The 24,563-nt window shown below is 44.4% G+C and overlaps 1 protein-coding gene across 1 annotated transcript in view; it reads right to left on the reverse strand.

The window, feature by feature from the left end:
- The window catches only part of LOC117600435 (uncharacterized), a 257,165-nt gene that overhangs the window by 29,366 nt on the left and 203,236 nt on the right, over nt 1-24,563 (reverse strand). The gene's annotated exons all lie outside the window — the stretch shown is intronic.

Raw genomic sequence — 24,563 nt, forward strand, 5'->3', positions numbered from 1 at the left:
CATTTCGTTTATCATTCCCAACGATATCGCGGATCAAACACAGGTGACATGCCGTCTAACAACGGCGATCCCGGCGTTCGCTGACGATACAGATATTCCCAGGTTGTACTGTTTGTGTGTACAGTGGCCGCTATCTGTGACCATTGACTCATCAAAGCGAAAGGCATCGCAGGGGGAGATTCAGCGAAATATCAGGCAGGTTAGTCAGAAGCGAGATGAATCACGTGATTTTTCGAAAGAACAGGTTCGTGCCTAGCAACCGTCCAATCCTGCACGGTTTTTCGAAGCATCGAAACACGGTCCCAACCCGAGGGACCTTTCCGCCCTCCCGAACTTCCCTCCCCCTTCACGATGCTCGAACCCAGAACCATCGAGTTAACTCGAATATAGTGTGACGGACCTTCCAACAGCAGGAAACGAACCCGATGACTCACCGACTCAACTACGAGAATCGACTGAACGTATGCCAAGAGACGACGAACTCTTAACAGCACTTACGTGCATCGCGTAACCTCGTTACCGCGCTCGTTCCACGCGGTCGCCGACAAAATTTCACGTGCATCGATCTTCGTCGATCGCGTATCTCGATAGATTCTTTCTGCTTCTGGCTACTAGAATAATTTTAATATTAATTTTTCAATTTTGGACTAGGGTAACGTTTACAGTTGTTGATCCCTGTACAATGATCGACCATTTTCTTAAAAAAGAAGGAAATATAACATAATGTATTGGGAAGAAAATATTTGGGCTATCGAAGTGTAATTATATCTCCTGCTTTTTTAGAAAAAAGGCCAACAGCTGTACGATTTAAAATCTTTTATGGCGATGCAAATTTGCATCATATGCATATCGTCGAGATCGCAGTCAAGGTGGATCTGGAAGTATCTGTCGAGAACGCGTTAAAAATTCCACAACTTCGAATGAATAAACTAGCAAAAAGCAACGTCCATCGACCTCGGATTTAATTCTCATCGCGGCTGGTTCCTCGCTTATGAATTTCGCTCGTCAGAAACAGAAGGCAATTTGCCACTGCTCCGCGGAAACGTGCGTCAGTTAGCGAAAATCTTTTCGCGCGAAGAGCAGGGCTTCGACCCTGTCGGCGTTTTTACCCGACTTAACAAGCCCGCGAAACGGCCGGAAGTGGTTGTGCGCGAATAATTTCGCGATAAAACGTTTCTAATCGCTCGGGATCTAGTCTGGCTGTTATTTTCGTGCGGCGCCGCGTTGCAGGGTTCTCGATTAACCCGGACGGATTCGAGACGATCCAAACGGAGGAAACGGGGCCGGCCAGGAAACGAGGGAAGACAATTTTTCACGCGGAATGCCCGGACGAATCGGGCCACGATAAAACCGATAAACACGAACGGACACGCCGCTTCGACCAGGATTATAAATGCTTCGCGATAAATTCACCGGCACCGGGATCTTTTTTCCCTGAAACGAAGAGAATAAAGGGAGTGAAAGTGGCGGGCAACGCGCGTGCACGACACTTCGTTTAAATGGGAAGCCAGAAAATTTACTCGTTTATCAAGCGTTATGGGCATCGCGGTAACGCGTACGTTCTATTGTCCCCGCACATGAGAAATTTCCTCGTATTATACGTGCTCTCGCGTGTCCCGTCCGGCTCGATCCTTTTAATGGCAACCCTTTACAATTTAAATCCTTCGCGGTCACGGGCCTCGCTAAATATTACATCGGGACTCGAATTTATAAAGATCCTTGCTCTTACGGAGATACTTACGTTCGATACAAGACTGATTCACGTCCACAATTTTCATTATACTCCAAACATCGATGTTGTAAAGTATGAGTTATTCAGAAACTCCTAATTCTATGGGATCGGTATATCAGGCTCCACCTGAAACCATAAATCACCCTCGTGTACCGATTCGGTGCCAGCTGATGCAAAGAAGGAAGCAAACAAAGAAACACGATCGTTCAAAGATTTTCAAAGTTTCCGAGGCAACCGCAGCAGCCTACTCGTCAATTACGTCGAAAGAGTAGCGAGTAGAGATCCATAAATCGCTGGGACAGCGGCACGGTTCGCAGGCCGGACAGGCATAGAGAGCCAGACAGTCGCCAGGCAGACAGACACCAGACGGAGACGGTGAGAGTGGTCTTTTTTTGCACCTCTTTAAAGCCAACCTTAATATTCTTATTAGCATTGGCATTGGCAGCGTTTCGTTTCGTCGTATCCTGTTGCTTCCTTTTTTATTTTCCACGGACAGACCTGAACCGATGGGGCCCAATTTCGAAATTGTACTTTTTATTGCCACCTATCTAAACGACGCAAAACTCTCGCGAGTGTTTATGACGAGTATCGTTGATTAAATTTCACCGTGGCCTACCTTCATAAATAATTCGGACCACGAAATTTCACCTCGATCGTATTTACCAAGAATCATCCGAAGAATCTAACGGTCTTTTATTAGATCTACTTCCACCGGATCGAGGTTATCGCCGACGTACGATAATCGTTGATGGGTTTCGACAAACCAGGCGACAGTGGGGTGTCTCCGAACGGCGCAAAAGACGCGCCTACACCTCCTCCCTTTGTCCTTTTTCTCCCTCGACCTGTGCATTATTTTCCTCTACGAACCCGGGTGCCCGGATCGTACCGATGCACCTGCGAGCCGGAACAGGTCCCAACAGGTCCATCTGGTTCGGATTCCCCCTACCCAGACGCTCTTTACCTGTCCTCGGGTTCATCGGTGTCTGCTTTCGAAGAGCAACTCGTTTCCCGAAAACACGAAGGAAATTGGGACTAAAACGACCACTGCGATTTTTATTCCTCCTCCGAGTTGCTGTCAACTCTGCGCATATAATATCAACCGCTACTATAACTTGTGTTAATTTCGTTATGAGGTGTAACTAAGAGATAAAATGATAAGGAAGATAAATTATGCCAACGTCCTTGAATGTCCAAACGATTTCGAACAACTTCCAAGATGCAACACTTGCGATTATGATAAACTTCGCAGATTAATCATCACCAGTTTCCTCACATTTCTACAGAACAGATTGCATCGTTTAGAAAATCACGGCGAATATTTTTCCTGTTAGTAATCGATCCTTATCACTCGATTAACCCAGAATCATTTTCGTAATCCCTGATATCGAATATCCGTTTCCTTGGCAGTATCGTAGAAAATGCTGCGAAACGAATTCGCCAGGGATGATGAAACTTGATGCAGTCGTCTCGAGTTCCCACAGTTTGGAAAAGCACCAGTACAAAGAGAAAATCGAGCAGTCGCGACGGTAGCTGCGGAAGGTCGTTCAGATAAAGCTAATCTACACCGATAAAGCAGTGTAAATTTGCGGCCGAGAGATTTATGGGAGTTGGATCGTAGCCAGCCAGAGGTAACCGTGTCGAAGAGGACCTTATTGGCCGGTAATCCTGCGTGGTTACAGAGAGGAAAGTCGTTCCGACTCGTGACCTATCTGAAAAATCTCTTCTCGCCCTTGTCTTCCAACCCGTAGAGACGGACAAATGTCCTGGCTCGTTAGCAGACGGATAAACTCGCTTGGAAATATCCTGGTCACCGCGCAGGGGGCAGCTTCCAATTTTTCCTTTTCTCTCTCTTTTTTTTTTCTTGCTTTCGCGTAGCCAACGGAGAGAACACTTGTGTAAACGTGACCCAGAGAGGATGACCAGAGGGAAACGCGAGAGCACAGTGTCCTCTTGCAGATGAAGAAGGACAGTTGGAAATTTTGGAAGCCGTAAAAGAAGCATCAGGAGGATCCTTAAAGGAGCAGCAAACAAGCACTGACGGTGGTTCCACACATCTGGCCTTGCCTTTTCTCCTCCTTCGTTTACGTAGCATCTCCTGTCCGTGAAAAGATCCTCGCCGCGTCACGTAATAAATGGTATGGGACCCCGAAAACTGGTCCCTCACCGCGTCCGTCGCCCCTATCTTTATGGGATCTCCTCGTGAAGGTGGACAAAAAGGGTCTCTCCCCACTCCGAACGTCGAGGAGACCCGAGTTCCTGGAATTCGTCCGGCTTTTCTGAGACTTTCAGGCCCCTTACCACGAAACTTAGGGCCCCTCGAATATCCTCGTTTCTTTTCGAACATGGAAAAGTGTTTTCGAGTCGGGAGGCTGAATACCGGGCACCCTGACAGACGTTCGTTGTTATCCGTCGGAATAATCGCGACAGGTGTCAGAATTTCGTGGAAATATAGAACTGTAAGGATGATAATGATGATGCAGCGGAGAGAAACGGGAGACGAATTTGTGAACTCTGGCAAAGGTTTCGCTTTGTGGGTGCTCTTTGTGTAAACGGGCTGGCTACTCGTCTTTCCAAATGATTAATGAACTTTCGGGGATGGCTGGTTCGCGAGCAACCATTTTCCAGTTTATTTTTCGTCGCTCGTTAAAGCGTCGTTAGAGCGTAACACGGCTGACGCGATAGGGTGATTTAATCTTGATGTTATTCCGCGACACACGATCCGAGTTGTACGCATTATCTATCTTATCAGGGTACGGTTGGAATTCGTTAAAGTGCTCTTTGCGACCTCCCTATCGAAGCATTCTCGGGCCCATCTACTATTTTTAGTAAAAAAGAATCGGTAGAATTTTAAAACTCTTTCCATGAATACATGGCTTTCTTTGCATTCTTATAATACATGTTCGCCTAAAAGATCCATCAAAAAAATAAATAGAAAAATTTGAAAATTGAATTAATTTCTAGTCTAATCACGGGGAAGCAGGTTACGTGCGAATCCCAAAAATGAAAGGATCCCTGAGGTGGTCCTGGTAAATTCCATAGACGGGGAGCAAAAATTAGGCCATTAGAGGAACCACTCTGGAGACGACACGAGAGCGTTCGCGTTCACGAATCGGTAACATTGGCGCGTCGCGGTCAAAAGGAAAACGCAAGGGGGCTGCGCGGGGGTAGAATTAGGGCAAGTTAGAACGGTGGTTAGCGTGGGAGGGTGAACGGCTAATCACAGTAATTTCGTTATGGGAGCCACCAGGAACGGGGTCCGCCTCGTAGCTCCTCCGCGTGGTGCATTTTAATAAACGCGAGAGGAGAGCGGCGGAAAGAGAGAAAGAAAGAGAGACGAGGCAATGAAATAAGAGAGGGAGCCCGATTTCTTTTTCTAGAGGAGAACAGTCGATGGAAGGGCAAAACAGCGAAGAAACGAGGGAGAATCGAGCCCCATGGTGTTGCCGTATGGGAAATCGCTCGCAGGCATGGTCAACGCGCGCATAATCGGTGGGCGTTGCACGGATTATTACGGGAAGCCAAAAAGTAATGATGAATTATTCTAACTCGACGCAGCACCCGCAACAAGGAAACCTTCACGAACATCCCTCGATGGAAGAGCCCTACGGGAGACGTTCTTTGACCCCGAATTGCAACAGGGGAGACTCAGGTATAAATGCACGCCGAGAAATCGTTTACAGACCCTTTTCTCCTTCGTTTTCCCACTGCTCGTCCCTGTAGGGGAGGGTGCACCCTTCGAAATTATGGGTTCGTGCTTCTTCGCTTTCCTTCCTTCCTTTTTCCTACGTTCTCTTCCTTTCCTTCTTTCTTAGAGTTTAAAGCCTAGTTTCCATGGGGCAAATTAAGTCTTCCTATCCTTTTATTTGTATATTAACTAAAAATGATATGAAAATCTATAACATCTTGTCATTTAGTGGAGTCAATACTCTAAATCTTTCAAATCATTCAGCGAAGAAAACTGATAATCCGTAGGAGCGTTCACTTGGGACGGAAGAGGAAAAAGAATCTAAGAGAGAAATAAAGTGCTGGTTAAACCGAACGTTCGTGAAATCCTCTTTGGATGAAAGTATTAGCGGAGAGGAAACGTTAGCAGACTCGGCCGGTTTTCTTTCTCTCGCTCGGACACGATGATGAATAATTAGAAAGTTGCTTGTCTTCTTTGTTACGTTTTTTCTTTTCGCCCGTCGCCACCCCCAGCTGAGAGCCGCGAGATACGAGCGCGAAATCGAAGCAGAAGCGGACCGACTCGCATAAGCCGCCTGCAGGGCTACGTGCACTCGTTATCTCCTTGTTCCGGGGGTCTGTTCGAGCAGAAAAAAAAATGTATACCGGGGAATTCGAGTGGCGAGGCCCGCGGGGACACCGGCGACCGCGATACAAGACGCACGAGGAAACCTTATCGCGGGCAAACAAGCTCGACCGGGACATTATTTTCATGAAAGTACAACAACGAACCAGACCTTCTCTCCCCCCTGTTCCTCTACCTTTTTCTACCTTTTCTCTTCGGATCTCGAAAGCGCGTCGCAGTGTGTATTAAAAGAGATCCACTTTGACTTTTAAACATTCATCCAGAATGATAGACATTTTGTTGAAGATTTTTCTAACCTTGCCAATTGTATATTTTCCACGAAATTCTGAATAAATGTAAATTATTCCCGACTCCTCCGCGACACTCTTGAAAATCCCTGTGAGCAAGGGTTACGAAGAAACGAGCGTAGCCGATAACCTCGATCGAGGTGTATAAATATTTAACGCGGTCCCGTTAAACTTGTCTTCCCGATTCGTAAACCGACTCGTGTGTCGACGACTGATAACGCCGCGTTTACGCGGCCCGATAAAAATAGCAATGTAAACAGGTTCGATGAGATACTCTTCCAGATGCAACCGAAAAAAATGAAATGGAAAAAAGGTGAAACATGATGATAAACTGAAGCGCGACCTATATCGAGACAACTAGCTAACTATAGTTTCTTATCATTTTCCTCGGATAACAGTCGTGTGAATCAGTATCGATGAATCGTTTACTTTCCGTTTCTATTCCATCGCATTTAAATGCATAACGCATCTCCAGCAGGTGCATATCACGCGATGTTCTATTCGTCACCGTTTAATTTTTCTTAATGAAATTTGTGTTATCTTGAATATTAAGTATAGTTAAATCAAATCTCGTCCCTTTAGTCAGCCTTGTATAACGAAGAACCTATACATCTATACAGTGCAGTTCAGATTGCACAATTTCAGATGTTGGTTGCAGGATACCAAGGCCACGTAGCGCGAAAGCTGCGATTTTAATAACTGTGCTCGGACACCAGCGAATCATTGTGGAATTGTGTCACCTGAGACACCTAAATCAGAGACACCACTCTGGACGGTTTTATGCGTCACGATTCGGTTGTTCCGTCATGCCTTCGAGGGGCAACGTCTGATTGTGCAACGGTCCCGTTTTATTAAGAGGCTGGAGAGCGTGCTTTCGCCAAACGAACGGCGAGGCCTAGTAGCAGTCCCTCCTCTCTTGTGTGTCGGCACTGAAAAGCAAGGGCAAAGAGGCAGGGAAAGGGGCAGACAAGTGGCGACGAACAGGAAGGATTGGATAGTGAATCATACCTTGCCCCGGCAACGTCACAGCACCGCACTTTATTCTACTGCAATTTATGCATTGCTAATTCGGCTCGGTGTCTATGGATATTCCAATTTTCAGAAATATTTGCGCGGAGGCGAGAACGATGAGACCACTGAAAATTTTAAAATCTTGAGGAAATTTTGAAGATCGGGTTGATATACTAATGTTATGGAAAGATTTTTAGATCTGTTTATATATCTCATTTTGAATAGAAATTCCAGAAGTGGTTTTCAAAGGAGATGAAAATAAGTTGTATTTTTGACGAACTTTTTCCGGGATCAATTAACGATCTTGGAGTAAACCCATTCACATTCTTTCGGAGCGATACACTATTGGAGGAACAATGGTAGAAATGCGAATTTCCTGTTGTAGACGCAAAAGAAGTCCGACGAAACGATAGACGCCAGTCTTCCTGTCGCGAAAAAGATATTAATTTGCCTCCGCTCGGTGTTCGAAAGTGGCCGACTTCGTGGAACGGTACTTTCGATTAGTTTACTACTCGCGTTGGAGTACTTTTGCCCGGTTGTCGGACAAAAAAAAAAAACAAATTTTATCTTCGCCACTGGCTTTTGACTCTCCGCGGGACCAGTGCAACCGATAAACACGATTAACCAATTAGCAGTGCTCTGTTAGGTTCTTCTTGTTCAGCGAATGGCAATTTTATCGTCGTCCCTTTATTTTACGGCACGTTATTTGGGAAACCAGCGGTGGGAATTTAAACCGAGCTCAAATACACCTTTCTTCAACAGCATTTAAAACTAATATTTAAACGAGTAATTTAAATTTAGCCTCATCGTCAGTGATCCAGAGAACAATTAACCTTCCAATTATAGAATAATAAAAAGTTGTAGAACCATTGCACAAAGTACACACATTTCAGTGATTCATATCTGCAGGTAAATGCAGTATCACCTGACTGCATTCCAACCAACCAGAAAAAGTGTTTAGAACACTGATGAAAAAACTCATCAACCTTCGCGCATAAATATATCATTTAAATATTCAACGAAACGCTTTCTATATAAACCCAATAAGTCTTTAGCAAGGTGGATCTGGTTTTTCCAAAACAGGAACCGGCCTTCCTCTTCGATAAAAATAACTAATTTAATCGAACTGAATATAAAACATTCAACAGTCATATTGTCACGTGAGTTTACGAACTTGATTTTAATGAAGTTAAGCGACCGAAGCGTTCGGTCGGAAGGGTTAAAATCCTAGTTGCGCCGACGTGGATGGTACGATTCGTCGACCGATCTTCTTCGAACCGCGCGACTCAAATCGAATCCAGACAATAATGCAAGAAAAACCGAACGTTCGTCGACCTCGACGATCAATCCGCATTCCGCGAACCGTATCCTGGCGAACGCGTGTACTCGCTCGCTGACTCACAAACCGATTTACAACGAATTTGTTCATTGTACGTCGAGCTAGACAACAACCACCGGTCTTTCTACCAGTCTACTCGACTATTTAACACGTGCATCGATCAGGTGAACCTACGGCCCGACGGCAACAGGAAGTGGGTACGTAAGGGCGAGGAAGAAAGAACGAAGGCGGAGTGGAGAATAAAAAGGAGAGGAAAAAAAAAAGAGAAGAGAGGATGACTAAGAGAGGCGCACGTGGAGGAGCAGCACGATGCACCGTTAACGGGGTGGCTCTGGAAGGGGCTGGTAACCACCATCATCATCATCGTCGTCGTAGCCACCAGCAAGGCCCCGATGAGTCATCAGACCGACCGTTGGTCTCCCTAGTGAAGAAAACGATGGATGGATCTCGAACAGGGGCGCCTCCTTCAACGTTGGGCCCCCGCAGGCCAAACTAGCTAACCTTGTTAGAGCTGGCATACACCTTGCACGATGCTGCTAATTATTCCAGCGTACAAAGTGCACTGTGTGTCTCGGCTGGCTAGTGGACGCACGGCAAGTCCTGGATGCTCGGTTACGAAGCTCGCGAACACATTGTCCTAGCTGGTGCATCGAGAATCGAGAGAGAAGAAGCTTTTTGCGGATGATTGATCGTGAACGCGGTGGTGCTCCTAATTTGTAAGTTGACCATCATAATTTATCAATTGCTTTTCATTTGATCTACATTTCATAGAAATTGTTTTTGCATGTCTAGAAGTTGAATAGTTCTAAGGGTAGGTTTATTTAAAGTGTATCATGCGATACAACAGACGATTGTTAAATGAAAAGTTTCTTCAGTAACCGGATAATGGATAGACGGTGAACGAAGCTGAATACCGCAACAGGTGAGATAAGCTAGGGACAAGATGCGATCTGGGGAAATTAGAAAGTACCTGATTAGGAGACCCGATAACCCGATAACGTATACCGTAACTATTTTTCTTCAACATTTCAAGCGCTACCACTCCGATAAATGCTAATGGCCGCGAAACATGACTCACTCTGTTTACCGTTCTATTATCAAGTAATGGATTGTAGATCTATCACTTTCCATTTGAAGCCGATTTGTATCTGTAGTATGCACCGCTCGCGATATAGACTGCGCGTTATCCGTTAACGACAAAATAAGTGGAAACTCGCCTTGAGACCAGATCAACGTACAAGATCGCTGAAACAGGAAGAAAGATTAGAAAAGAGAATCCAGAGATACTTGATACTTGTGATTCTATCGTTTACTACATCCATAAATTGTGACATTTTGTTTTAGAAAATGATAACCAGCCCTGTTTTACGTGGAAGTAATAAATGATTCCAAGCATGATTCTATCTTATTACTTAACATCCTTAAGTTATAAAATTTTTAGTGATTCTTAACTCGTCACAGGTATATAAACAAATAAATTTGCTTTGATTGCTCAGCCTTCAACTTTAGGTTCACAATAAAAAAGCTAAGAAAGTATAAATCTGTTTCTTGTATGCATTTATCAGCGATGATATTAGCTTTTCTACAGGAATGAATTTCTTTTCTGCTGCATCGAGACAACTAGCAAGTTCATAATCGACGTCTCGATGCACTTGCCAAGGGAGAAGGTTGCGTGAAAGGTGGACGAGGCAGAGTCGAGGGAAAAATCGGGGAAAAAGGAGGCCGCAGTCATTCAACAATGTCACCGAGGCCGGTCGGGAAATAAATGAAATGCATTTCCATGGAGTGCATACTTCGATACCCGCGGACTATTAATATCGCTATGACAGTTTGACTAATGATCCTCAATACCGAAGCACGGCTTTGACATTACCAGATTAAAATGCTACGGATGAAGGAAAAAATGATCGGGGATGGGGATGACAGGGCAAGGAACTTTTAGCATGTCGTGCAAACTTAATACGATTACCCACTGCCATTTGTATCTATGAATCAATCTCCTGACTATCGATCATCGAAATTCACATTACTAACACGTAAGAATAAAAATAAAAAAAAAATAAAAAGTAAGAAACGAGGTGATAGAAAATATAATGGATTTAACAGTATTCAGAGATTTTCGAAATATTAGATAAAAGGAAAGAGAATCATTTAATAAATTTTCAAACAAGTACCATAGTAAAACACAACGATCCATTGTCCCAAACAAACATCAAACTGACCCATTGTAACCGGTGAAATGACAGGCAAAAAGTGAACAAAATTACCCCTCGAGTCGATCAGAGCGCCAATAAGGGGTAGTTAGCCAGGAAACGACGAATTCACGGCTATCCGAGGGGGTGAGACAATCAGGGGTGGGCGGAATAACAATCTCGCAGAGTGTTTCTGGATATCAGCCTTAATGCGACCTGTCTGGTCAACCAGATGCCCCGATAGGTTTCGACGCGAATTTTTTATTCATGAACCTCGTTCTGATGGGATTTTCATCGCGGCTTTTACCTGTCCAACCGTCGATCGTCGTGCAGCGTACACGGATACGCGAAATCCATCGCGTTTGTTTATGCAAAACACGTTCCCGTCCAGCTTGTTTTCTACCATATCGTTCGGAAAAATCCACCGGTACGTAACAATTGGTACAACACCACGAGAAACACGATCCCTTTTTGCATACATGCTTTTTCGAGCTGGTTTATTGGTTTCAAGGTTTGTAGTTTTGTAATGGCTAACGGTACCGACATGGTGCCGTGTAATACTATTAACATGGGGTTCAAAAAAGCAAATTTCTACATGGGTGATTGAAAAGCCTTTTGGAGTATCTGTTTCAGAAGAAAATTTTTTTAATCATCCCTTTGCAGAAGGAAATAAATTTAAAAAATATTGTATCTGAAGGAAAGGATTGTATGAGTTGTATAAATATATCATTTGTAAATTGAACTATTCTATGGTATTTATACATGCTCCCTCTTATCATTCCTAATCTATGTTTTATCACAGACAGGCATACGTTAGCAGCGCTGAGTTTGGAAAGCCTTTTCGGGTCACTCCGCAAACAATCCTCCTATTTACTCAATAGGGTATCTTCATATAGACGACTTCCTTTATCTTTCGTTCAACAATGTTTTACCTCTACGGCAAATAGAAATTAAAAAACTGTCTTACATTTACAGCACCCGATTGAATAATACGTATCTATAAATTCATTTGACAAAATTGTGAAAAATTCTTACACATATAAAAAAAGATACGTCATTCGTCACTGCGTGAAATACCAAAGATTTACGCCTTTCACTTAATTTTCATAGACACGTCCGAACACCTTCCAAAATGATACACAACAAGCATAAAAAGTAGTCTCATCCCAAGGTTCAAACGATTCGATGATTCACGCTGGTGGCTGGTCAGCAGGAAACCTGGTTTCCTGCCATCCTCGCCTACAATCTGACCCGTGAAGAAACGAGATATCGCAAGAGAGTCGCGAGAAATCGAATCGAGCGACGAAGTTAAGGGGTTGGCCAGTTGGTCGGAGCGAACGACGAAGCAAAAGGAGAGGAAGGGAATCTGCCGAAATTATCGTTCATCAGCGGAGTGCTCGCGGTGCTCCCACGGGAATCTCCAGTTCATCCGCCCTTTGTTGCACAGCAATTAAAATTAGCGCTGTTAATTACGCGGTGCCGCGACGCTTGTTAGCGACCGGCGAGAACTGCCAAAATTGCACGAACAAAATGCAACGCGCCGCATCTAATGGCACGGCTGCTATAATCATCCGGTCCTCTCTCCTTTTTTTATTTTTATTTTTACCACCGGTTGATTTAGACAACAACGCACGAACAAAAATATTCTTTTTTTTTTTTTTTTTTTTTTTTTTCGAAACCTGCTGGTTCTTTTTTCTAGCGCTACACTGGCCGGATTAATCGACCAGCTCGTTTCGCGAAATTTCCTCGCTAATTGTGTCGCGCGATTTTCCACTGTACCTCTATACGTGGTTCACAATGGGTGGGTATTTGTTATTTGTTTTTCGAGTTGTTTCGTTGATTCAGCTGGTAAATTGCACAGAAATAAAATTTATAAAATTTTGGAATAAAGAAATAGAAATAGTTTTAACTCTTTTTAACACGAAAATAAGGTAATAAATCCCCAAATTTCATAATTATTTCATTAAAAATTTCTGTAAAATTTTAGCCTTGCAATTTTTACAAATTTCCTCACAAGCTTTCCTATAGGATCAACAGTGTTTCTCACCGAAAATACGAAAATTCTGCTGAAACTTGGAAGCCAATTCCCATTTACACTTACACACGGAGGAAGAAAATCTTGCACGCTCGATTCAGCAGCAACGGGAACATTGTTTCCAACGAAATGCAGTTTCCTCCCGTCCCGATACAAACGGTCCATTTTACTTTCCGGTTGTAAAGCGGCGTCCGAAGAAGCGGAGGAAAATAACGGATCGTCGCCCATAGGAATTAGGTTTAAGTGTTCGAGTGGCGCCGTTGCTAGACATTGTTCCCCGCGTCTAGATTCTTCTCCCCAGCTTTCCTTGATCTTCGACTGGCATCAGTATCACGTAGGGTCCTCCTCGAAGACGTGTCGTGAAGACGACTTCAGGATTAACGTCGATCCTCTTTAGACCGAATGAGAAGTTACTGGTGATCCGTGAACGACATAACATTTGAAAATAATAAAAATTCTGTAATATCTTTCACCATGAATCACGTTATTCCACGCATCCAAATGAACTAATGAATCCAACGCAGTCAGTGATTCCCGTCAGTTCGCAAAAATTCCATTGTGTTCGCCCGGGTAATCCGGCGAATCCCATGGAAGATCACGAAACAAAACGAAGCGGAACGCACGCCCCCATGTATTTGTTAAACAGTTGTGTAAGTACCCACAAACTGCACGGTGATTGCGGTCACGTGGCGGCTCGCATCGTTCGAACGGAAAGTAAAACAGAGACTGTACACACCCTGGAGGGTGGTTTCTCTGAATGGCTGTTGATTGTAATCATCGGGTGTAAGTAATGCCCGCGCGACGCCCGTTCTACGCACACGTAAATCCGTTCTCGATGATGAATACCGTGTCGTCGCTTGGAAATATCGTCCGAGAAAAGGTCAGGAAAATTTGTTCGTCCCTTTTCTCCGCTCCTTTAAAGTGCATTTGCGTCGAAGGGCACGAGTGACTGGCCGCTCGACTTCGCTAATGGGGCGTTCAAATGTTGAACCGTCCGAAGCACCCTTTTCGTTTTTTTCTTTTTCATTGCCTCTTCTGTATTATGTCGCGTAAAAAACAGCGTTGGTAATGTGATAAATGATATTAAAAAAAATCCAAATTTTTGTTAATTACACGATATTAGGATCGATCATACAGAATTCCATTACTCCGGATGGAAACGTTTCGCTTCTCTGGTCGAGTGGCAAGGCACGCGAGACTGTTTTCACGCGGAATGACGTTTAATTAATAAAAGCCGGGGCGTCACCCTCGACCCTCGACCCGGCGATATCAAACCGCGATGTTTGAAGAGAAGTGTCTGAGCGGGTTGAAAACGGATCGAAGCTGTTTGTCGGGTTAGAAACACGTTGTCAAACCGGCTACGAAATGGCCCTGGCAAAACGCACACAAACGTTGCATTCTAATTGGTTGCCGACGATGCTGCGAGCTTCTGAACCACGCTCTGCTCCTTCTTGACGCTTCTCGCCAAATTGAACGTGTATGCTCGCGCGGCAAATTGAGGAATTGAATATTCATACGGTTCCAACCCTCTCTTGCACAAAGGTGAATTCAATTACGCATGATTGCCTGGCTCCCTTCCCCCTCTCGCCGCGCCTCGGCAACCGCCAGGCTTCTCTTTCCGAGGATCCTCCACCCGCATCTTTCCTGTCTCCTCTTCCTATTCGCCGCCATTCACGCTTATCTCTCTCTCACTTCGCTTCTCTTAACTCAACTTCCCTCCTCCAGGCTTGTCTCCCGGAGCAGTTAGGCCAATTTTACGCTTATTGGTACGTAAATACGGATCCACCTGGCGAGAGCATACTGGCCCTACGGAGGCGCAACTCTATGGCGAGAGAAAATCCCTTTCGCGTCGGTTTCCAGTAACGGTGAACGGCGATGGCTAAGCAATCTCCACCTTCCCGTCCCTTCTTGTGCAATTAGCGTGAATGCTGATAAAGGCGAGAATCCTCTTGCACGGTATTTTACGGGGATTTGTGTTTATCTAGCTGGGTACAGAGACATGTGTTCCTTGATACGTGTGTTTTCAAACCAGTCGTTGATACGTAGTATGCGCAATTAACGCCTCAATCAACGGAAATATTCAGTTTACGAGAAAATAAAATCCTTTTCTGGAAAAAATATACAAACGAATTTCCATCGCCCCATTGTCTCTCCCTTGAATTTTCAACGGGTAACAAGAAAAAAAGTACATTCGGGAAATGTCTATCGGTTGATTGAAAAGCAGAGCTCTCGATTCTCATCGTTACGATCCCAGCTAGGATCTCGTTGTCGAAAACCATCCCCTGTCAATCGCTCGCCCCTGCGCGTACACCCACTTCGATTTCGCGAACAATACCGGTAGCCAGATCGAAAATAACCGGACAGCCGGCTCGTTAACGGCCTAATAACTCGTTAGCTTTACGAACGCAAAGGTCGATAAGGGTCCTTGGATTTTAGGGTGACATGCATCGACGATGATGCAGGTGTCGTATAAAATATGAAATTAGAAAAGTCCCGACTCCCTGAAGATATTAAAAAGTTCACAAAATATCAACTTTAATAGTTGAGTGCAACCGAGGTAGTACGAAATTATATGGCCAAAATGAAACAAAGAGCTTGCGCGATTAATTAATTAATACGGATGATGAAGGAACGTTTGTTGAGTCATCGGGTCTTCTGACTTCACGAGAGAAAAAAAAGAAAATAATGCAGAATCGAGTCATCGGGACAAAGTTTTACCGGTTTCAGAGGTAAGTAATTACGTCATACCATGCCCTTGGCACACTTAATAAAGAAGCATCGTTGCAATTAATACATTGTTCGCTAATAAAAACAAGAGCATCGAACTTCTAAGAATAAACTACCTGTACATTCGAATAATTAAAAGATCAATTATTTATCAAAGGTACTAATATTGTCCCTTCTAATCATTATAGAGTCTCTATACAAAGATAATTGTGCATTTAAAATAACGTTGCATGTTCATGGAAGTAGAACTTACAAATCAGTACAGACATTAATCTAGTTGGAGTTTTTGCAGGCGTTGCATAAATTATGACAGAAATCAGAAACCATGTTAGAACCTTGAACTCAAAATGTCCAACAAATTCATGCACGGCAATTAGACAATTATCTAAAAGGAAATCACAGACAGCAAAGTGAGTCATTGAACGAAACCGCAACGCGTGAACGATAAGATATACATCGCTAGATAACCCGTGTCTAACTACACGTGGACGAGCACGTGTAAATTGTGGTTAATTGGCGAATTTAAAGCGCATCAACGGATTGTAAAAATAATCAATACTTACATGAAGAATGATTTACTTCCTACGCTTCGTTCAATACTTTTGCAATGGCAAACCTTAATGAATAAACGTTTGTGTAATATACAGAGTACAACGCGAATAGTTCGCCACGATATTGTAGCTACTTCTGATAAGCTAACAAAAATATTCCAAAGAAAATTCATTGGTTTGAAATGATAGGTTTCTTTACGGTTGATTCACAATGAGTGCAATTAAATATCACGATTCGTAACACTATAGTACAGCAAGTGTATAATATTCTAAACGTCGATCAACACGTTCGTTAGGAACAGGCGTATTTCGTATCAATAGGCATTCCAGGCCCGAAATAAAGGCGAAAGAATGACGTTGACCAGTCGGACGACTGGTCCCGGTCGAAATTCGAGGCATTTCCTCGTCGCGGACGAATTCCTATTACGGCGAACGAAAGACACGGTCAGAAGTCGATGGAGGAGGTGAGTGTAGGAGGAGTAGAAACGGTAGAGAAGAAGTTGGATAGTGTTTTGTTTTGTCCAGCGTGTAGGTGGACATCATGATGACAGGATAGAACATAAACGTGGGGCTCCCGAGGGAGTTACGGGACATAAAACCCCGCGTCGCCCCTTCCACGTTGGCGTCGAGATGTCGGAGCTTCCCCGGTTTTCCCATATAAAACGTACCATCGCTACTTTACCCTGCCCTTCTTGGCCCTTCCTCATCAGCCACTGACAGTCGATCCTCCCTTTCCTCGAATTTCTCCCATCATCAGACCGACCAGATTGAATCGACTTCTTTCCTCCTCGATTTCGGAACAATCGAATTTTCATTCTTCCTCTTTATAGGTACGAGACCAGTTCTCTCTTCTCTCTATCCTCCGAGCGTTTTGCATTCGTCATTGAGAGAAGAGGAAGTAGTCTGCGTTCGCTAGAGTTGGCAGTTGTTCGAGGCTGACTCGAGCAGCTGGTGAAAGGTTGGCTGGTGAAATTTCTTGCGTAAGGTGGCGGCGAGGATTACGCACTCTCGACGCTTCGATTATTTATCTTATCGACGGCACACTGACCAACTAAGACCGCTCGACGCCGTGATGCAACCGGGCCTGTAATAAGCATCCGTAATGCGTTGTACTCGTAAAACGCTAATTGCTTGAAACACTGCGCGCTTGATTTCAGTTTCAATTTCCCTCGCTTTGACAAATAGGGAGTCTATTTATATTGTCTTACGATTCTGTTAGACGAAGCTAGAAAAGGACTTAGCCCCGGGTGATTATGAAAAAAATTTTATATATTATTCACCACTCGAAAATGTCCGAAACAAATGACACCGGTTCGCGCCCCTAGTCATAAATCAAGGAAACAGGTCACGGCAATTAGAGCAGTCGCGTCGATTGCAGCGAGGGTTAAACAATTCTGAACCCTGATTTCATTTTCCATCAACCTTATGCTCACCGGGCCCTCGATATATAATATGTAATGACTTTGTTTATCGTGTCATAAGGCGTCCAGGTGAAATATTGCATCGGATTGGCCGGTGACCGGGCTTAATCGAACCGCTCCGCTCCGCGTCGTTTCCAAACGACTTTACGCAATAACGATCATCGGTCCTGGTGCACAGGTGTACGCGCGTGAACGCATGAAATTACGTAGTAATACGTGTTTCCGCGTCCCCCGTCTTCTCTTCAAAGCAAATCGAGATGACTCACGTGTTCCCGTTATATCAAACCGACCGATCTTCGATTCTTTTATTTTTGGGACGATACTAGTCGTTCCTTTTCCTCTTCGTTCGCTGGTCGATGGAAAACTTGATCGAAGATGATTCAGAAACGAACCGATCGCGTTGAGGAAGTAGTCGAAGATGAGAATTAGAAGAGATTAAATAAAAAAGACGATCGGTTTCGATCGACAAAGCAACGCGAGTCAGAAGTATCCTTGACGCTGGACATCTCGCATGGTTTCCACGTGCATGCGCGAAATCGTATTCGTCGATCGAGACACGCCGTGAAAGGATCCTAGGATCGTGGATCACGAGCAGGATCGCTCGATTACACGGTAGCTCTACGGAGCAATCGATCGACCCTTTCCTCGCCAAGATTTCTCCTCAACGATCCGTTTTATGAGTCAGCTTGACTGGCTTCGCGGAAGGGAGCTGCTCCAGCAGATTCGCGACTGTGAAGCATCGCTTGAAAATAGGGAGGACTCGAATCGATCGGTTCGAATGATCGGCAAAGAAACGATCGCGGCTTCGTTCCGGTCCGATAAACGATCTCTACACACCGTCGTCCCGATGTTTATGCCTTTTTAAACTAGACCGCGCGAAAAAGTGGAACACAACTTAAGGTGATAATAAAAATGATCCGAAGCGCAGTTTCGCAAGTGGACTCTAAATTGCTCGGTCCGTGGAGCTCGTGTTTATGTTTCTTTTAAGACTGGACACGGTTCACTTGGAGCGTGGAGAAAGAGGGACCGTGGACGCTCTTGACATAGGCACCTCGTAAAAATTTGTATCGAAAGTCTAACAGCATCGAGCATGCCTGGATTTTAAGCTCCCGTCTCGTTTCACGGACACGATCGTCCGAGATGCAAATCGAGGACGACGAGAAAATCGGCTCGCGAATCGGACCACGTGTGCAACCGATCCGGTTACTCATACACGAATTTATGCGTACGTACTCCCTTTCCGATACGCTGACACACGATGGATCTATGCTAATGGAAATCATTAATGCGTCCACGAAGATCCTAATCGACGCTGATAATCTATCCGGCGAAATTAAAATTCACGCCCGCACAGGTGGGCACATCGCGTGTTCCGTCGACGTTACGTCATCGAAACATGAGCGCACATAGCATTTCCGGATTTTGTCCATTCTGTTATTTACATGAGCGATAAAGAAACTGTTTACAATTTTCCTTGATTTCGTTCTGTTGCTCGTCGAAATGAAACGTAGATTGATAAAACGAGAATCCAGACGAGAACCACTCGTTCGTGATCGAACGGAATACGGCTGTGAACCCGGAAAAATTATGTTCCGGAAAATTGAAAGTTAATCTGCTCCGAACGGAGCAAAAATGGGGAAAATTGGAGGGTTGTTTCGGCGAAACTCGACTAAAATCAAGCGGAACGATACGTATCTGCGATGGAAACGAACCTGTGCTTCGACAATTCGATTGAGGAGCGGAGAGATTCAGAGTGAAAAAGCTCGAATTGGACACTCAACGGTCCGCAAATCAAATCTACAGATACCGTTATGAAAACAGTTAAAAATTCAGATGGGAATTTCAAAAGTTCGACCGTGTTCCAGGCTTCGAAGTTCGCTGTTCACAGTCATATTACAAGGCGTCGATATTCGAGGTTTCGCATCCAAAGTTCAAGGTTCAAGAATCAAGATGAAATCTTCAGGTTTTAAGATTCAGCTTCGTTACGAAAGTGTCATCATCCATGGTATCAGGATCGGCCTAGACACGGTCAACAGTCACCGTTCTAACGCAGACCGGCGCCAGGTAGGCAATCACTATAGTCTCTGTCGTCTACCTGTTCCCGAAACCGTCGAATCATGCTCGAAATAATAAATCCGGTAAACGACGTAAATCCTGCCGCGCATTAATGTAAATTCATGCGTAGTGGCTCCTAATCGGCTCCGTGTACACCTGCACGCACCATATGGTGTTTTCTATTCCAGGACCACGGTGTTGTCGGTCGAATAATGCGTATTCTACGGGGTGGTAGGGCCACGACCCCTTGGTAGCTGAGCTAGGAAGCGACTGCGAACCCTCAACCCCGATTATTATGTGCCACAGCGTTACGGATTACGAGCTATTATCATTCCAAAGTGGAGAGGGGTCTTTTTCGGAGCGGTGATCTACGAAAAACAGCAGCATATGTTTAATAAGTTCGTATGCCGGCTACGTTTCTCGCCCTCTATGGTCAACCACCACCCATCACGCGACGAATGTTGACACACGCGGTAATTAAATTTCAATGGGAATAATTGGAAAATGTGTGTCTCTGTAATTGCTGTTTGATCGGCCGGTGGCGATTAAACGAGCCGCGGTGAACGAAATTAATTGCGAGACTGGAGATTGGACAAGGGGTTCCTTAAGTAGTCTCTCGTTGTTACTTTTTCCAAACGACACGCCACGAAATTGTGTTCTTGGCTCACCTGGGCCACTAACACATATAACGCAAATGAAATATGATTAATTTTAAGCTTATCAGTGATTCAGAAGCTGAAAAAAAAAATTCACGGTATTCCAGAAATAATTTGGAATACTTCGAACTAAAAGGAACCGGACTTACGTTTCTCATTTCACTCCTGTCGCTTCACGGATCTCAAACGATCAAACGTAAACTCCAGAAGCCTTCCATATTTCTCCGTTTCATCTTATGCGTGACAGAAGAAACTAAACTACCCGATAAGGGAGCGAGCAGTACGCTTTTCACATCTCACCTCTATCTGCACCGTTTCTTCCTTTTGGTCGCCAGAGAGACTTTTTCATCAAAGGAATTTCTATTTTCGTTCAGGCTTGTCTCGCCGTGTTTGAAAGAAGACAAGGGACGGAGAAACGGCTGGAAGCTCGAGCTGAAGATTTTAGAACGCATTACGGCCAGCGACAGTTTATTATCGCACATGTGGGTTTAGTCTGAGAGTTGTCTCCAACTCGGCGAGAGCGAGCCGGCAAAGAAGCTTTCTCGGCCTCTCGATGCTCGGACCATCTTCCTCGCGGGCCGACCGAATGAAATGAGTTTCTTCTGGCCAGAAGAGCAACAGAGGGGAGAGAATCGAGAAAGAAGAAGGGAAAGAGTACAGATTTGACCTGCTACGCTCGGATCAACGTACTTACCTGTTTTCACAGCACGTGAGATCTTAGAAAAAAAGAATCAAGAGTTCCTCTCATAAAAAGAATTTACCACTGTTTCAACATTTTCTACAACTTCGTACACTGTTATCTTTCAATAAAAAAGTTTTTCACCGAAAATAAGATTTTGCAAAGAAATTCATTTCTAATTTCCTTATCACGATTAATTTGCATGAATCATTAAAATTTCGTGAAATATTTTAATAATAATAATAATAAAGAATAGGTTCTTATTTTCTAGAGCGATCGAACGCAAAATACGATCATTTTGACCCAGAATGAAGAAGAGGAAGAAAGAGGGGAGAAGGAAATCTCCGCTTTCGAAATTTACATCAGAAAGGATTTCGTACGTGGATTAACGCGCGAGAGAGGCGTTTCTAGAATAAGTCTTTAGAAATTCTGATCGTTGCCAGCGCGATAAATAAAACGAAAGTCCTCCGAGTATATCTTTCGAAAGATCAGGTTGGGATAATGAGAAGCAGGGGCTGACCTGTGCAGGTGTGGGATGGGGACCTGCTACCGGGCTACGCGTCATTGGCGTAGCCACCAAAAAATCGTTTCCTGTCCGACCGCTTACCTACCGCTCTGTCTGGAAAGTCTCCTCAGTCCCATTATCTTTCTTTTTTTTTTTTCACCGGAAATTTTGATTTGCTGCCACAGCTATAAAAACATCGTTCCTCAATATTCGATCCTCCATTATACCATTGAAGCAGCGGCGCAAAAAGCGCGACGACTATCTCTGCTGGCCATCCAAGATGTCCAGACAAAAAGAGAAAGAAAGCAACTGCGGTAAAAGAGAAAAAAAGAAACAGCAACAAAATCCTGCGAACATTTATTGAACACGAATGAAATTATAGATACTCGGTAGCTACATCTGATTTTATCGTTTCTGTATTTTCAGGTGTTAAATCAAATTAAAATTTTCTTTTATTGCAAAACAAATTTCTATCCATAATAATCGGATAATTTTTTAATTAGTTATCCTTCGTTTCCTTTCCTCACGGGATAAGATACTGCGAGTCTTTATCGCCGCTTATACCTGTTTCCAGCTGTTGTAAATTAATCACATAGAAGTAGCTCAAGGATATGGTGTAGACGCGAGATGTTGAAATCGTGGTGTAAAGTATTTCATGAATATCGTTGCGCCGAGAGATTTTATTGGCTTGATCATCGATGATCGGTGCCGAGTTATACATAAATTCGTAGCATCATCCGTGCCATTAGTATTGAATCATTGATTTACAGGTCACCGTTGGTGAAACCTAAGTCATTCGTTTCAGCTGCTGATAATAAATGCGATAAATGGTAAAATTATATGATATCACGGTGACAGGATGACAATGACTTTAACACGTAAGTGTTGTAAGACGGGTTGACATATTTAGACTCGTTCAAAGAGCGACTATTTGTAAGCGAACACGACACGAAGAATGCACTCGTTGCATCAGCACCTCATCTTCTGGTAACACGAGCCATTGTACAAGATTAATGAATAAAGATAAAAGAAGCTAGTCGACACTGATCCCTAGAAATATGTCGTTTAAATGCCCAACTTACAGTTACCTATCTATAGAGAAATGATTAACATTTGAAAACAAAAGTGGCTATTAGCTGGATTTCAAAGAGAAAATTATACGTCACTTCTATATTACACTCCCCATTCACGTAACCCTGAACCCTATTTCAGATACAATTATCAGGCTAATAAACTATCAAACGGGTAGCTGAATTCCTTGGAAATCGATGAGATTCGCAATTGAAGCCGTCCAGGGATGTTCACCCCGGAGTTGGGATCACGATTTACAGCAGGAGTCGTTCGCGGCATTCGAATAAATTTCCCGCTGCCGCGTGCCGCTTCCGGAGAACGAAGAAAGAGAGAGACGGGAAATAAATTTCCGGGATCGACGAGGCTCGCCGCGACGTCGAGGAAAATCGAGTTGGCTAATTGCGGCTTCCCCGTCCCAGCTGGAAAATCCTCGTCCGCATTCCGCGTGGACGTCTATCCCTCCCCTTTGCCCCGCGACCACGACGAAACGCGTCCGGAAGCCATCGACGGATGGCGGAATGTAATTTCGTCTTGGCTGAAATTCTGCCGGCAAGAGACGTAGACCGTCTTATTGGCCCTTATGTGCTGGCACGACCGCCATCCGTCGACTGCTGCACCTATAAAACTCGCTTGCCCATTATTGCGAACCCTGCCACCTATCCGCCTCCAAATCTGCCACAGGCTATGACCACGAGATTCTGTTTCCTTTTATACGACCCGGATGGACAGCCAAAGGAAAAATTAAGAAGATCAATTTTTTAGGAACGAAGAAGGGGACTCTGATGATTTACGAGACATTGGGGCAGGTTTTGTTGGGATATTGCGAATTTATTGTGGGCCGAGTGGCGACAGGTGGTGGAATTCTTGCGTTTTCTGTTCCCTTTTTTCGTTACTAAGGTAACTGTCAGAGACACGAATCGCGAGGAAACGCTTAGGGGAACGAGTTTTCTGACCATTGAATTTCAGGGTGATAGTTAGATCGTCGAACGACGACCTTTTAAGCGACATGCACAAAGCTACACGCTGCTCTCTCGCCTGTTTACCCGCTCGACCCGACGAATATCCGCGCAGGTCTGGTCATTTCATCAGACAAATGTCGGGGGGCCGCGATGACGGCCGATGACTTTGATTCGCAAACACGAACCCCAATTACAGCGAGGTTCTCTGCTGTCCGTGGTCAGCACGCTAGCTGACCGTGCATTAGCTGCACCAACAATGCATTATTCAGTGCATACACAATTCTGCTGACGTATTTGCCTGTTTCGTAATATGATTGCCATGATATTATACCATGTGTAGGTATTTCCATCAGGCCAAACCGTAAGTTGCCATTTTACAAATAGTATTCGCGGTAAATATTAATTCGACGATCTCTTGTTGAATCGACCTCACTGGGCGCATTAATCTAGGTTTCAAATAAATGAAGAAAATAAAACTTCCTTTTCTAAATTTTCTTTCCAAAAGACCCCGCCAACATCCTGAAGACTAGTGTTTCAACAACCACTTAACTTAAACAGACCCGTGTATTCGTCATTTAAATGTCTATGCAAGTGGTTAGCGCTCTCTTCCGCTAAACGGTTTCTCGCGCGTGGCATCGCCAGAAAAAGCACCGTGAGAAAACGATCGGTTGAAAAACGATCGGACGTCGTACCGCTCGAAAACGACCCACCACCAGAATTTCTATAACGCCACCAGTAGCCGCGAGCGAACGAGCGAACGTGAAACCAGCGTTTCGCACGTATACGATCCGTGACCGTTGTACCGATGCACATGTCTCCATTGTATTTTTGCTGCATGTGCCATTTAGCTTGCTATTCCTGGCTGAACTTCCGCGTACCTGCCTTGATTGACGGCGGAGGCGAGAGCGCGGTGTGTCTTCGCGAGCACGCGCGCCGATTCGCACTGACTCCTCGAGGGACCGACCGATCGAGACTTCTCCTCGACCCTTTTCGACGTCGATTAAACGACCGTCGCGTCGAGTTGTCGGTCAGAT

This window comes from Osmia lignaria, chromosome 15 (assembly GCF_051020975.1).
Source record: "Osmia lignaria lignaria isolate PbOS001 chromosome 15, iyOsmLign1, whole genome shotgun sequence".
NCBI lineage: Eukaryota > Metazoa > Arthropoda > Insecta > Hymenoptera > Megachilidae > Osmia > Osmia lignaria.